General features: G+C 42.3%; 1 pseudogene; it reads left to right on the top strand.

Moving 5' to 3' along the window:
* Positions 1 to 11688: 11688 nt before the first annotated feature.
* Positions 11689 to 13001, top strand: LOC129652340 (3-hydroxyisobutyrate dehydrogenase, mitochondrial-like; annotated as a pseudogene).

Consider the following 13001-nt stretch of genomic DNA (forward strand, 5'->3'; position numbering starts at 1 on the left):
GAGTTGGCTCTTTGCATCAGGTGGCCAAAGTATTGAAGCTTCAGCACCAGTCCTTCCAATGAATATTCAGGACTGATTTCCTTTAGGATTGACTGGTTTGATCTCCTTGCAGTCCAAGGGACTCTCAAGAATCTTCTCCAGCACCACAGTTCAAAAGCATCAATTCTTCTTGCTCAGTCTTCTTTATGATCCAACTCTCACATCTATACCTGACTACTGGAAAAACCACAGCTTTGACGATATGGACTTTTGTCAGCAAAGAGTTTTTAATATGGTTTTTAATATGTTGTCTAGGCTTGTCATAGCTTTCCTTGTAAGGAGAAAGCATCTTTTAATTTCATGGCTGCAGTCACCATCTGCAGTGATTCTGGAGCCTAAGAGAAGAAAATCTATCACTGCTTCCACTTTTTCCCCTTCTGTTTGCCATGAAGTGATGGGACCAGATGCCATAATCTTAGTTTTTTGAATGTTGAGTTTTAAGCCAGCTTTCATTCTCCTCTTTCACCCCTCATCAAGAGGCTCTTTAGTTTCTCTTCACTTTTCTGCCATTAGAGTGGTATCATCTCCATATTTGAGGTTGTTGATATTTCTCCCAGCAATCTTGATTCCAGCTTGTGATTCATCCAGCCTGGCATTTCACATGATGTACTCTGTATATAGGACTTTCCTGGTGGCCACCTATTTCCCCCATAATTTAGTTTCAACAGCACTCTGAATAATCTTTAAACATAAGTTTCATTCTGTCTTGCCTCTGCTCAACAGTCCACTTGCCTTTTTCATGACAATGCTGTGAGCACTATTTACCAAGGGCTCAGAGAAGTTTAGAATGTGTTCAAGGTCATACAGACTTTAAATAACAAAGAAGGGATTTTCAGCCATTAAAAGTGAAGTTTATGCTGGAAATAGAACTGCCATACGACCCAGCAATCCCACTGCTGGGCATACACACCGAGGAAACCAGAACTGAAAGAGACACGTGTACCCCAATGTTCATTGCAGCACTATTTACAATAGCCAGGACATGGAAGCAACTTAGATGCCCATCGGCAGATGAATGGATAAGAAAGCTGTGGTACGTATACATAATGAAATATTACTCAGCTATTAAAAAGAATGCATTTGAATCAGTTCTAATGAGGTGGATGAAACTGGAGCCTATTATACAGAGCGAAATAAGTCAGAAAGAAAAACACGAATACACTATATTAACACATATATATGGAATTTAGAAAGATGGTTACAATGATCTTATATGTGAGACAGCAAAAGAGACACAGATGTAAAGAACAGACTTTTGGACTCTGTGGGAGAAGGCGAGGGTGGGATGATTTGAGAGACTAGCATTGAAACATGTATATTATCATATGTGAAACAGATGACCAGTCCAGGTTCGATGCATGAGACAGGGCGCTCAGGGCTGGTGCACTGGATGACCCTGAGGGATGGGATGGGGAGGGAGGTGAGAGGGAGGTTCAGGATGGGGACACATGTACACCCATGGCTGATTCATGTCAATGGCAAAAACCACCACAATACTGTAAAGTAATTAGTCTCCAATTAAAATAATAAAAAAGTGAAGTTTATGGAAACACCACAAATAATTAGAAACAGATGATATTATATGAACATATGTTGACAAGCCTAGGGTTATGTTAAAACAAAGATAAACCTATGATCACAAGAAAAGCAAACAAATACCAATTTTTTTCAAAATACCCAACCAAAACTGTCAAGATTATCAAAAACAAAGTCTGAGAAACTGGCACAACCAAGAGGAGCCTAAGGAGACACAGGACCTCTTGGATAAAATCCTGGAATAGAAAAAAAGGACATTGGGTAAAAACCAAGGAAATATGAATAAAGTATGGAGTTAATAATCATGAATCAATATTGGCTTATTTGGGTAACAAATGTACCATACTAATGTAAGAGTTATCAATAGGGGAACGGGGTATGGTGCATATGAAAACTCTGTATTACCTTCTCAGTTTTTCTGTAACTCTAAAGCTGTTCTGAAAAAATAAAGCTTATTTAAAAAAATAAAAACTATGACTTGCTTCAAAACTGTGGAGAGGCCGTAAATATAAAAAAAACAAGGGGAGGCTTGTCGTAAGCATTACGATGTTTACTTGCGATATTCTTGAGTGGATGTGCTGTAGTATGTTGTATTGGAGGGATCACTAACAGGAAATTCAGAAAATCTAGATGATAATCTTGGCTCTTCTAACTCTGAACTCTTAAGAGTTTATTTATTTAATTTTCTCAGGAAGTTGAATGAATGATTCTCTTAAGTAATTTCCAACCCTAGAATTCCACGATTCTATGATAAAATATTAAAGTCCCAGTTTTAAAGATTACTTCACCAAATGCAGTATATAACTAGTATGGCATTGCCATGATTAGTGATTCCATACTCATGGAGATGCAGTATACAAATAAATAAACTTCTTATAAACTTGGAAACAGAAATCTATGAATAGAATGGCTCATGGGAGGGAAACCGAGTGGCTGAAGACAGGGGTAAAACGATAGAAAAGGACTGATTTTTTACTATCTTTTTTTAACCTCTTGAATTTTGAATTTTTTGCATATTTTGTATATTAAAATTACATGTTTACTTATTAATTTAAAATGTCTATGCCTAGTGAAAAAAAAGACTGGATGGAAATATTCCAAAATAATAATTAGTGATTCTGTTTGGTGATGGAACCTCAAAAGCAGTCTTCTTTTTCTTTCTACTTTTCTGTGTTTTCCAAGTTTTCTTTAAGTCTTATGAATTCCTTACAGGATCTAGGAAAAATATGTAAATGAATATGCTATCACCAGAAAAAATTCTTAGAAAAAAAAAAAACACAGGTCACTTATAGCACCCTCCTTTGGCACTAATGGACATGATTTGTAGCATATTTTGTGCTTATTGATACAGTGTTTGCTGAAGTTGTTTCACTTGTGACCATCATATTCTCACCTAGTCTGTAATGGGAAGCATGGAGAGCATGGAGGAGCACAGTTTATATTCTTTCTGGTTTTGTTATAGCACCCAGTTCAGGACTCAGGAGTCCTGAGTTCCTAACCCGGATCTGCCACTAACTTGGGTGGAATCTGCAATATGCCATTTCTCCTTTTCCACCCCCCTCCACTTATCCCTTTTTAGCATGCAGATCTTAGTTCCCTCACCAGGGATTGAACCCATGCCCCTTGCTCTGGAAACGCAGTTTTCACTAGACCAACAGGGAAGTCCCCTGCCCCCACCCACCTTTTTTTATTTTGTCCTGTGCCATAGTTTAACGCCTTCACACACTGCCATAGGCCTGCCTACCTATAGTTCTTAGAGAGCAAGCAACAGATGTCTCATGCTGCTTTATATGTCTATAGTGCCTTCCTCCGGAGAAGGCGATGGCACCCCACTCCAGTACTCTTGCCTGGAAAATCCCATGGATAGAGGAGCCTGGTGGGCTGCAGTCCATGGGGTCGCTAAGAGTCGGACACGACTAAGAGACTTCACTTTCACTTTTCACTTTCATGCATTGGAGAAGGAAATGGCAACCCACTCCAGTGTTCTTGCCTGGAGAATCCCAGGGATGGGGGAGCCTGGTGGGCTGTCTATGGGGTCACACAGAGTCGGACATGACTGAAGCGACTTAGCAGTAGCAGCAGCAACAGCAATGCCTTCCTCAGGTGTAGGAAAACAACTACAAATATTCTATATCTTCAACCTCTTCTCTGAATGTCCTCTTTTCTTTCTCCCACCTGTTAAAATGAACCTTGCTTTTCCTGGAGTGTTAACTGTTTTTTCTTTCACAGACACTGGAGGAAGGTGGATATTTTCCTTGCTCTCTGTTGCTGCTTCTAGACCATTTCTCTTTCTCCTTAAAAATCCAAACTTCTCTGAAATGCATGCCATCAGACCACATGATCTGCATTGTGGTTATCTGCAGACCTCCTGGTCACTTGTGTATTTGTTGAATATTTTAGTATCTGGTCAAAGTCTTTTTCTTTTCATCATTACTTTTATCATCATTCTTAGTGACTTAAGTCACTACTTTAATCCTTTCATCTTGACCTTTTTCCTTCCAACAAGATTTTCCTTTACCACCCTTAGCCACCAAATCTGTTTCAAGCATTCCATTCTTTGGGTACCAACTCCTGCCTTTTCAGCTCAGTTACTCTAGAAAGCCTCTATTGGCACATCCAATCCATTCACCCTGTCACTTTTTCACTATTCATCTCACCCCTTAAGTTTTCTCTTCTTTGTTCAGTTTATCTTCCATGGTCTTTCGTCATAATCGCTACACTCTCAACAGTCTTGCCCCTCTTTCCATTTCTCTTATATTTTGCAGGCAAACCTCATCCCAAGTTAAATCCAGTTCTCTTCCTATTTCACAGCTGTACCCAAGCATTGGCGTTTAACTGGAAGAAGCTACCACCTGTGCTGATGGGTCTCCCTTTACATGTGGCCCATAGACTTCAAGTCAGCCCTCCATACTGACCGACAATCCTAATACAGTCCCCTAGTTAATTCATTTGCACACTTTATGAGATGACTATTCCTGACCTTCTTCCTCCACCTCACTCTCAACTGATAATCTTGCTTATTTCCCTGAAGAAAAAAAAGATCAGGAGTAAGCAGTAGAGTCCCATTTTCCCCCTCACTAAATCTACCAATGCATTTACATCTAGATCTGTGGACTCTGATTTCCCTCCTATAACAACAGTAACAGCTAACACATGTAGTCTAGGGCTTACTATATGTTCAGCAGTGTTTGGAGTCCTGCATATATTAAGTCATTTAATCCTCACTATGAATTAAGTATTATTATCCCTCACTTTAGAAATAGGAACTGAAACAGGGAAATTTCTTTTGCATTACCTTGTCCAAGGTTACAAAGAAAGTATTCTGGATTCAGAGTATAAGCAGATAGGGTAGGGGGATCCCTGGAGAAAGAGAACCAAGCATGACTTTCCTGACACAAGAGAAGTCCTTTTGGCCTAAGCCATTTTGTGATCTAACTTTGGCCACAGTGCTTGTCCTTGAACAGGTCTCAGTATTCAATTATCTTAAGGGAATCGAGGGAATGTAGGAATGAAAGAAAAGCAGTCAAGAAACAATAGTTCAGGGTAAGTACCCTGGTAGTCCAGTGGCTAAGACTCTGCATTCCTAATGCAGGGGGCCTGGATTCAATCCCTGGTCAGGGAACTAGATTCCACATGCCACGATTAAGAACTGGTGCAGCCAAATAAATAATTTTTTTTTTTTTAAAAGAAACAATAATCCATGGATAAAACAGAGTCCCAGTTCCTCCTCAAGTGGTATACATAACAATCTGATACATGGCTTTGAGTTCTGCCAACTCCCACCAAGGTGGAGAATGGACTAATGATGTTGACCTTTTCTGACCCTTATGACTTCAACCAACTAAAGCTTGGACTCTGTCAACCTTTGCCCCACTTCTATGCTGAATTCTCCTCTGTTCACACCCCTTCATGAATATGCATGTACTATTAGCTTAAAACTTCCCCAGTCTTGCTGTTCAGGGAAACACTACTTTGGGACAGATTCCCAGTGTTCTTACTTGCTGCAGGCAATAAATCCTTCCTTCTTCTCTGGCTTGGTTGTGTCTTTTGGCTTGACACCTACCAAGAGGTGACCCCAGTTTTCAGGTAACAAGAGCTCATTCTTGGTACTTCCCTGGTGGTCCAGTGGTTAAGCGTCCGCCTGCCAACGCAGGCAACACGGTTTCGATCCCTGATCTGGGAAGATCCCACATGTCGCAGAGCAACTAGGCCTGTGTGCCACAACTACTGGAGACCATGCAGCCTACATCCTGTGCTCCACAACAAGAGAAGCCACCGTAATGAGAAGCCTGAGAACCTCAAGCAGAGAACAGCCGCTGCTTGCCACAACTTGAGAAAGCCCACGTGCAGCAACGAGGACCCAGCACACCCCATAATAAATACATTTAATCAAATTAAAAAAAGGAAATACACTACAATGGGAAAAAGTCTCTTCAGCAAGTGGTGTTGGAAAAGTTGGACATCTGCATGTAAATCAATGAAGTCAGAACACATACTTACACCTTACACACACACACACACACACACACACACGGGTCATTCCTTCAACCACTACATTGTATTAAGTGAACTGTCCTATCTAGGGTCAATGTTTTCTCCTGTAAACTTGAACCCCCTTTTTCCTGGTCACTTAGGAACTTTCCTTTGGTTATCCCTTCCATTTTTCTCTCTACGGGATGATTCCCATCAGTTTAAAAACATGCTTTAAATTCTCCCATCTTAAAAAGTCCTTCCCAGACTGCCTGTCCTCTTCTTCCCCCCACCACCCCCACCCTCTTATGATTACTGCTCCATTTCTCTGCTTCCTTGCTTACTAACACTGCTTGGAAGAATCACTTTTATTTGCTACCTCCACCTTTCCACATATCATTCTCTCCTCAAATTGTGGCGGGCAAAATTTCATCCCTAGAATGTAATTAAAACCACTCTTAAAAAAATTCACTATTCTTCAAAATCCAATGGCCAGTTCTCAGTCTGCCTCCTACACAATTTATCAACAGCATTTAAACATTTGATAGCTTCTTCCTTGAATCCTTTCTTCACACTTTTCCTCAGATTTCCCACTTACTCACTGGGAAAGGGGAGAATCTATCCTTTCTGTATCCAATTTCTAAATACTGGCAGGCGGGAGTTCAAGTTCTGGGCCTTTTTTCCTACTCTGGCTACCCGTGCCCTCTCACCGATCTTACTAGCTCCTTTAGATACCCCAATAACTCTGAATTGTTTTCTCTTCAGACAAGACCTCTTCCTGAGCACCGAATTGCCTTCTCAACATTTCCACTTGGATATCTGATAGGCTTCCTAAACTTAACCTTGTCCAAAAATACTTACGTCTGCTCCTCCCCCATCTTCATCTCAGAAAATGACACCATTATTTCCCACTCAATATTCTTGGGTTTATTCTTGATGTCTCTATTCCTTTCACCTCTACATCCAGTCCAAGCCTGCTGAGTTCCACCTTAAAAAAAGAAAAAGAAAGAACCCATAAATCAACTGTACTTCAATTAAAAAAAAATACCCAGAGTCTGGGGGCTTCCCTTGTAGCTCAGTTAGTAAAGAATCTGCCTGCAATGCAGGAGATCCAGGTTTGATTCCTGAGTCAGGAAGATCCCCTGGAGAAGGAAATGGCAACCCACTCCAGTATTCTTGCCTAGAGAATCCCATGGACAGAGAAGCCTGGCGGGCTACAGTCCATGGGGTCGCAAGAGTTGGACACGACTTAGCGACTACACCACCACCACCACCACCCAGAGTCTGACCCTGATCATCTCTACCACTTCCATCCAGGCCACCACCATCTCCCTTGGACCACAGCAGCAACCTCCTAACTGGGTTCCCTGCTTCACTTTAACCAGCTCTATTTTGTTCTTTTATTACACAGTAGCCATAATAATAATAATAGCAATTTCATAATTTATATAATAATGTTATTATATATTTATATTCTGCCTCTACCACCAAGATATTACCTCTATGAAGGCAAGGATTTTTTCTTCTGTGTTTTCACTCTGTCTCCAGTACCCGGCTAGCTTGAGAAGTATTTGTTGAACGAATGAATGACAGAAGCATGGTCAATCATTTAAGACTTAATGAATGAGCAATATGAGCTTTAAAAGCATTATTTACATGCTTTTAAATAATCTGAGTTTAGGGAATTTCCTGGTGGTCCTGTGGTTAGGACTCTGTACTTCTACTGCAGGGGGCATGGGTTTGATCCCTGATCAGAGAACTAAAATCCTGCAAGCTAGGCTTCCCTGGTGGCTCAGTGGTAAAGAATCTGCCTGCTAATGCAGGAGACACGAGTTCGATCTCTGGTCCAGGAAGATCCCATGCTCTGCAGCATGTGCTGCAGAGCAACTAAGCCCAGGAACCACAACTACTGAGCCTGTGCTCTAGAGCCTGGGGACCTCAACTACTGAGCCCATGTGCTGCAGTTACTGAAGCCTGGGACCCCTGGAGCCTGTGCTCTTCAATAAGAGACGCCACTGCAATGAGAAGCCTGCACACTGCAACTAGACACCAGCCCCTATGCAAGCCCCCACAACTAAAGAAAAGCCCATGCAGTAAGGAAGACCCGCCACAACCAAAAACAAATAAAATAATTGAAATCCTGCAAGCCGCACAGTGCAGTCAAAAAAAAAAAGAAATCTGAGTTTCAACCTGAGGAAGAATTTCCCAACTAACAGGTAAGTGAAGAGAGGTATGGAAGATACTGGCAATCTATAAGGGTCCTGTAGGGAGATTAAAAATCATCCTGAGTGAAAGTCGTTTAGTTGCATCCGACTCTTTGCGACCCCACAGACTATACCGTTCATGGCATTCTCCAGGCCAGAATACTGGAGTGAGTAGCCTTTCCCTTCTCCAGGGGATCTTCCCAAGGCAGGGATCGAACCCAGGTCTCCTGCATTGGAGGTGGATTCTTTACCAGCTGAGCCACAAGGGAAGCCGAAGAATCCTGGGAATCACCTGAATCTAACAGTAATAGTTCTTAATATAAATGAGAATCATGATACTACTACATGGTAGCATATAAGTGCTTATTATGTGACAGATACACAATTATCTCATCACAACCCTATGAGGTAGGTACCATTGCCACTGTTTTACAAATGAGGAAATTGATGATCCAAGGGGTTACCTTATTCAAGGTCACACCTAAGTGTCAAAGTCATGATTTGAATCCAGGTCTGTCTGACTAACTCCAGAACCATCATGCTCTATTCCTCCATTTGTTCATTCATTCATTCATGTAGTTATTTAAGTTTATTCATTGATACCCTCCTATGTACCAGGCACTGTGTGAACTGTTAACTGTGAAGTGTCCTTCCTTTCAAGAAGCTTACAGTCGAATGCAGGAAGCTAACATAAGTAATTACTCATTCATGCATGATTATAAGCTGAGATAGATATGCTAAAGGGAAGGCTAGGACCTACTAGCGGCTACAACAAAGGAGTTTACCTGACTAGAGTATCAAGGAGGCGTCCCTGAAGAAGTGATCCTGGAGCTGAGAGCTGATGAATGAGCAGGAGTTTAGTAGGCAAAGTGGAGAGAAATGGGGAGAGCATTCCAGCCTGCAGGGGCAGCAAGTGCAAAAGCCCTCCCGCAAAAGGAACTAAGATTTTCTGCAGGGAAGAAAGAGGCCTGGGGGCTGAAGAGCAGAGAACGAGGGGTGAGGAGTATGAGAGGAGAGCAGAGAGGCAGTAGGGTCAGACCACTGCAGACACTGCAGTAATACGATGTTGAGTTTTTTTGGTTTGACAAGTTGGAAGAAACAGATACTCATACAGCTGGTGAGAAGGTGAAAGTGAAAAATGAAAGTCTTAGTTGCTCGGCCACGTCCGACTCTTTGTGACCCCATGGACTGTAGCCTGCCACGCTCCTCTGTCCATGGAATTCTCCAGGCAAGAATACTGGAGTGAGTAGCCATTCCCTTCTCCAGGGGATCTTCCCAACCAAGGGCTGGAACCCAGGTTTCCTGTATCACAGGCGGATTCTTCACCGTCTGGGCCTCCAGGGAAGCCTGGTGAGAAGTAAATTAATATAACCTCTATGGAGGATAATTCATCAATATCTATAAAAAGCCAAAATATGTAAAATGACATATCAGGGTTATTTATTTCAGCATTGTTTTTAGTAGCAGAAGATTGAAAATAACACAAATCTCTCGATTGGTTAAACTGATTATGGTACATCATATAAAAGAATAAAATGTAGTTGTGAAAAAGAGTGAGGACATACTCTCTACTGATATAGAAACATCTCCAAGATATATTTAGTGGGGGAGAAAAGTTGCAAACTAAACTCTGCATAGTTTGCTGTTTGTATATTTAAGAGAGGGGATATAAATTTATGTCAGCATTTGCTTGATTATAATGAAGAGAATGTGGAAATGTATACAAGAAACCAATTATGTGGTTATATGTGTTATGTGAATTGGGAAAGTTGGGTAAATGGAGAACAGGAGTGAAAGGGAGACTTTTCCCTTTATACCACTTGGTCCTTTTTGGTTTTCTAACATATTACCTTTTCAACAAAAATGAATACATTCATGTAAAAATAGTTTCAACCTTTGTCTAAAGGATAATGCAATGCCGCTGAAGAATTTTAGGCAGCAGGGTGATGTCAGAGTTGGCTTTAGAAGACAATTTCCAAGGTTGAAATGTGGAGAATGAATTGAAAGAGGGCCAGAGTGGATGCTGACAGGACAGTCAATGAGACACCACTTCATTCGCACTAGAATGTCTATACCCATAAAGACAGACAGTAACAAGTGTTGGCGCAGATGGGGGGAAATTGGAACCCTTAGACATGGTTGGTGGGGATATAAAATGGTGTGGCTATTTTGGTAAATAATTTGGCAGTTCCTCAAAAATGTTAAACAAAGAGTTACCATCAGTTCAGTTCAGTTCAGTCGCTCAGTCGTGTCCGACTCTTTGCAACCCCATGAACTGTAGCACGCCAGGCCTCCCTGTCCATCACCAACTCCCGGAGTTCACTCAAACTCACATCCATCGAGTTGGTGATGCCATCCAGCCATCTCATCCTCTGTCATCCCCCTCTCCTCCTGCCCCCAATCCCTCCCAGCATCAGAGTCTTTTCCAATGAGTCAACTCTTCGCATGAGGTGGCCAAAGTACTGGAGTTTCAGCTTTAGCATCATTCCTTCCAAAGAAATCCCAGGACTGATCTCCTTCAGGATGGACTGATTGGATCTCCTTACAGTCCAAGGGACTCTCAAGAGTCTTCTCCAACACCACAGTTCAAAAGCATCAATTCTTCGGCGCTCAGCTTTCTTCACAGTCCAACTCTGACATCCATACATGATTACTGGAAAAACCATAGCCTTGACTAGATGGACCTTTATTGGCAAAGTAATGTCTCTGCTTTTCAATATGCTATCTAGGTTGGTCATAACTTTCCTTCCAAGGAGTAAGCATCTTTTAATTTCATGGCTGCAGTCACCATCTACAGTGATTTTGGAGCCCCCCAAAATAAAGTCTGACACTGTTTCCACTGTTTCCCTATGTATTTCCCATGAAGTGACGGGATCAGATGCCATGATCTTAGTTTTCTGAATGTTGAGCTTTAAGCCAACTTTTTCACTCTCATCTTTCACTTTCATCAAGAGGCTTTTTAGTTCCTCTTCACTTTCTGCCATAAGGGTAGTGTCATCTGCATATCTGAGGTTATTGATATTTCTCCTGGCAATCTTGATTCCAGCTTGTGCTTCTTCCAGCCCAGCATTTCTCATGATGTACTCTGCATATAAGTTAAAGAAGCAGGGTGACAATATACAGCCTTGATGTACTCCTTATGACCCAGCAATTCCTCTCATAAGTAAATACCTAATAGAATTGAAAATATATGTCAGTGCTCATGTCCCATGCACCCTTGCAGTGAGTGGGTGAGCTAGGGCAGCAAGGCAGCCTCCTTATAGCTCTGTGGAGTGCCTCTAGCCTCCCTACTGGAGTTGCTGGCAGGGGCCAGCCTTGCAGTGGTGTGTTCTACATCAATGGCTCTAGCTGGATTCATTGGACTAGGCAAATGGGGCATCCCATGGCAAAAAAAAAAAAAAATATATATATATATATATATATATATATACACCACGGACATGGCTATCTGCTTGTTATTTATGATGTGTTTCCTGACGCATGCAGAGAATTTCTAGAAGCAAGTGAACAGGTAGTGTCTTCTCCAGCAGATGTAGCCGGCAAGGACAGAATTATTACAATGTTGCCCACCAGTATCAATGGAATAGAAGCTTATTCTGGAGCAAATGGGATTCCAAAAAAAGCAAAGTAAGGCTCACTATTAACAGACTCTAGTACTGCTGCTGCTGCTGCTAAGTCGCTTCAGTCGTGTCCGACTCTGTGCGACCCCATAGACGGCAGCCCACCAGGCTCCCCCGTCCCTGGGATTCTCCAGGCAAGAGTACTGGAGTGGGTTGCCATTTCCTTCTCCAATGCATGAAAGTGAAAAGTGAAAGTGAAGTCGCTCAGTCGTGTCCGACTCTTAGCGACCCCATGGACCGCAGCCTACCAGGCTCCTCTGCCCATGGGATTTTCCAGGCAAGAGTACTGGAGTGGGTTGCCATTGCCTTCTCCAATAGTTTGGGAAGATTTGGCCAAAGAAGTTGAGAAAATGGGAGCAATTTTCAGGGTTGCCCCTGTTTCTGGTGGTGTGGAAGCTGCTCAGTCTGGGGACCTCACGTTTGTGGTGGGAGGTGTGCTGTGCCAAGTTGCTTCAGTTGTGTCCTACTCTTTGCGACTCTATGGACTGTAGTCCGCCAGATTCCTGTCCATGGGGATTCTCTAGGCAAGAATACTGGAGCGGGGTGCCATTTCTTACTCCAGGAAATCTTCCTGACCCAGGGATCAATCCTGTGTCTCTTATGTCTCCAGTGTTGGTAGGTGGGTTCTTTATCACTAGTGCCACTGAAGGAGTCACAGACAAATTTGCTGCTGCCCAAGAGTTGCTGGGGAGCAAGGATTCCAATGCGCTGTACTGTGAAGCCTGTGGGCCTGTGCAGGCTCTGAGGATCTGCTACAACATACTGTTAGCTATTGGTATGAGTGAAACTGCTGATGCTATGAATCTGGGAATCAGGTTAGGACCTGACCCAAAACTATCGGCCAAAATCCTAAATGTGAGCTCAGGACAGCATTGGTAAAGTGCTGCTTATAATCCCATATCTGGGGTGATTGATGGAGTTCCCTTCCCTAATAAATATCAGGGTGGATTCAGAACAACACTCATGGTTAACGATCTGGGATTAGCACAAGACTCTAATGTTAGCACAAACACACCAATCTTTCTGGGCAGTCAAATCCATCAGATCTCTGTGGATGATGTGTGCAAAGGGCTGTTCAAAGAAAAGCTGCTTGTCCGTGTTCCAGTTTCTATGAGAAGAGGAGACATTCTGA

This window comes from Bubalus kerabau, chromosome 1 (assembly GCF_029407905.1).
Source record: "Bubalus kerabau isolate K-KA32 ecotype Philippines breed swamp buffalo chromosome 1, PCC_UOA_SB_1v2, whole genome shotgun sequence".
Lineage (NCBI taxonomy): Eukaryota > Metazoa > Chordata > Mammalia > Artiodactyla > Bovidae > Bubalus > Bubalus kerabau.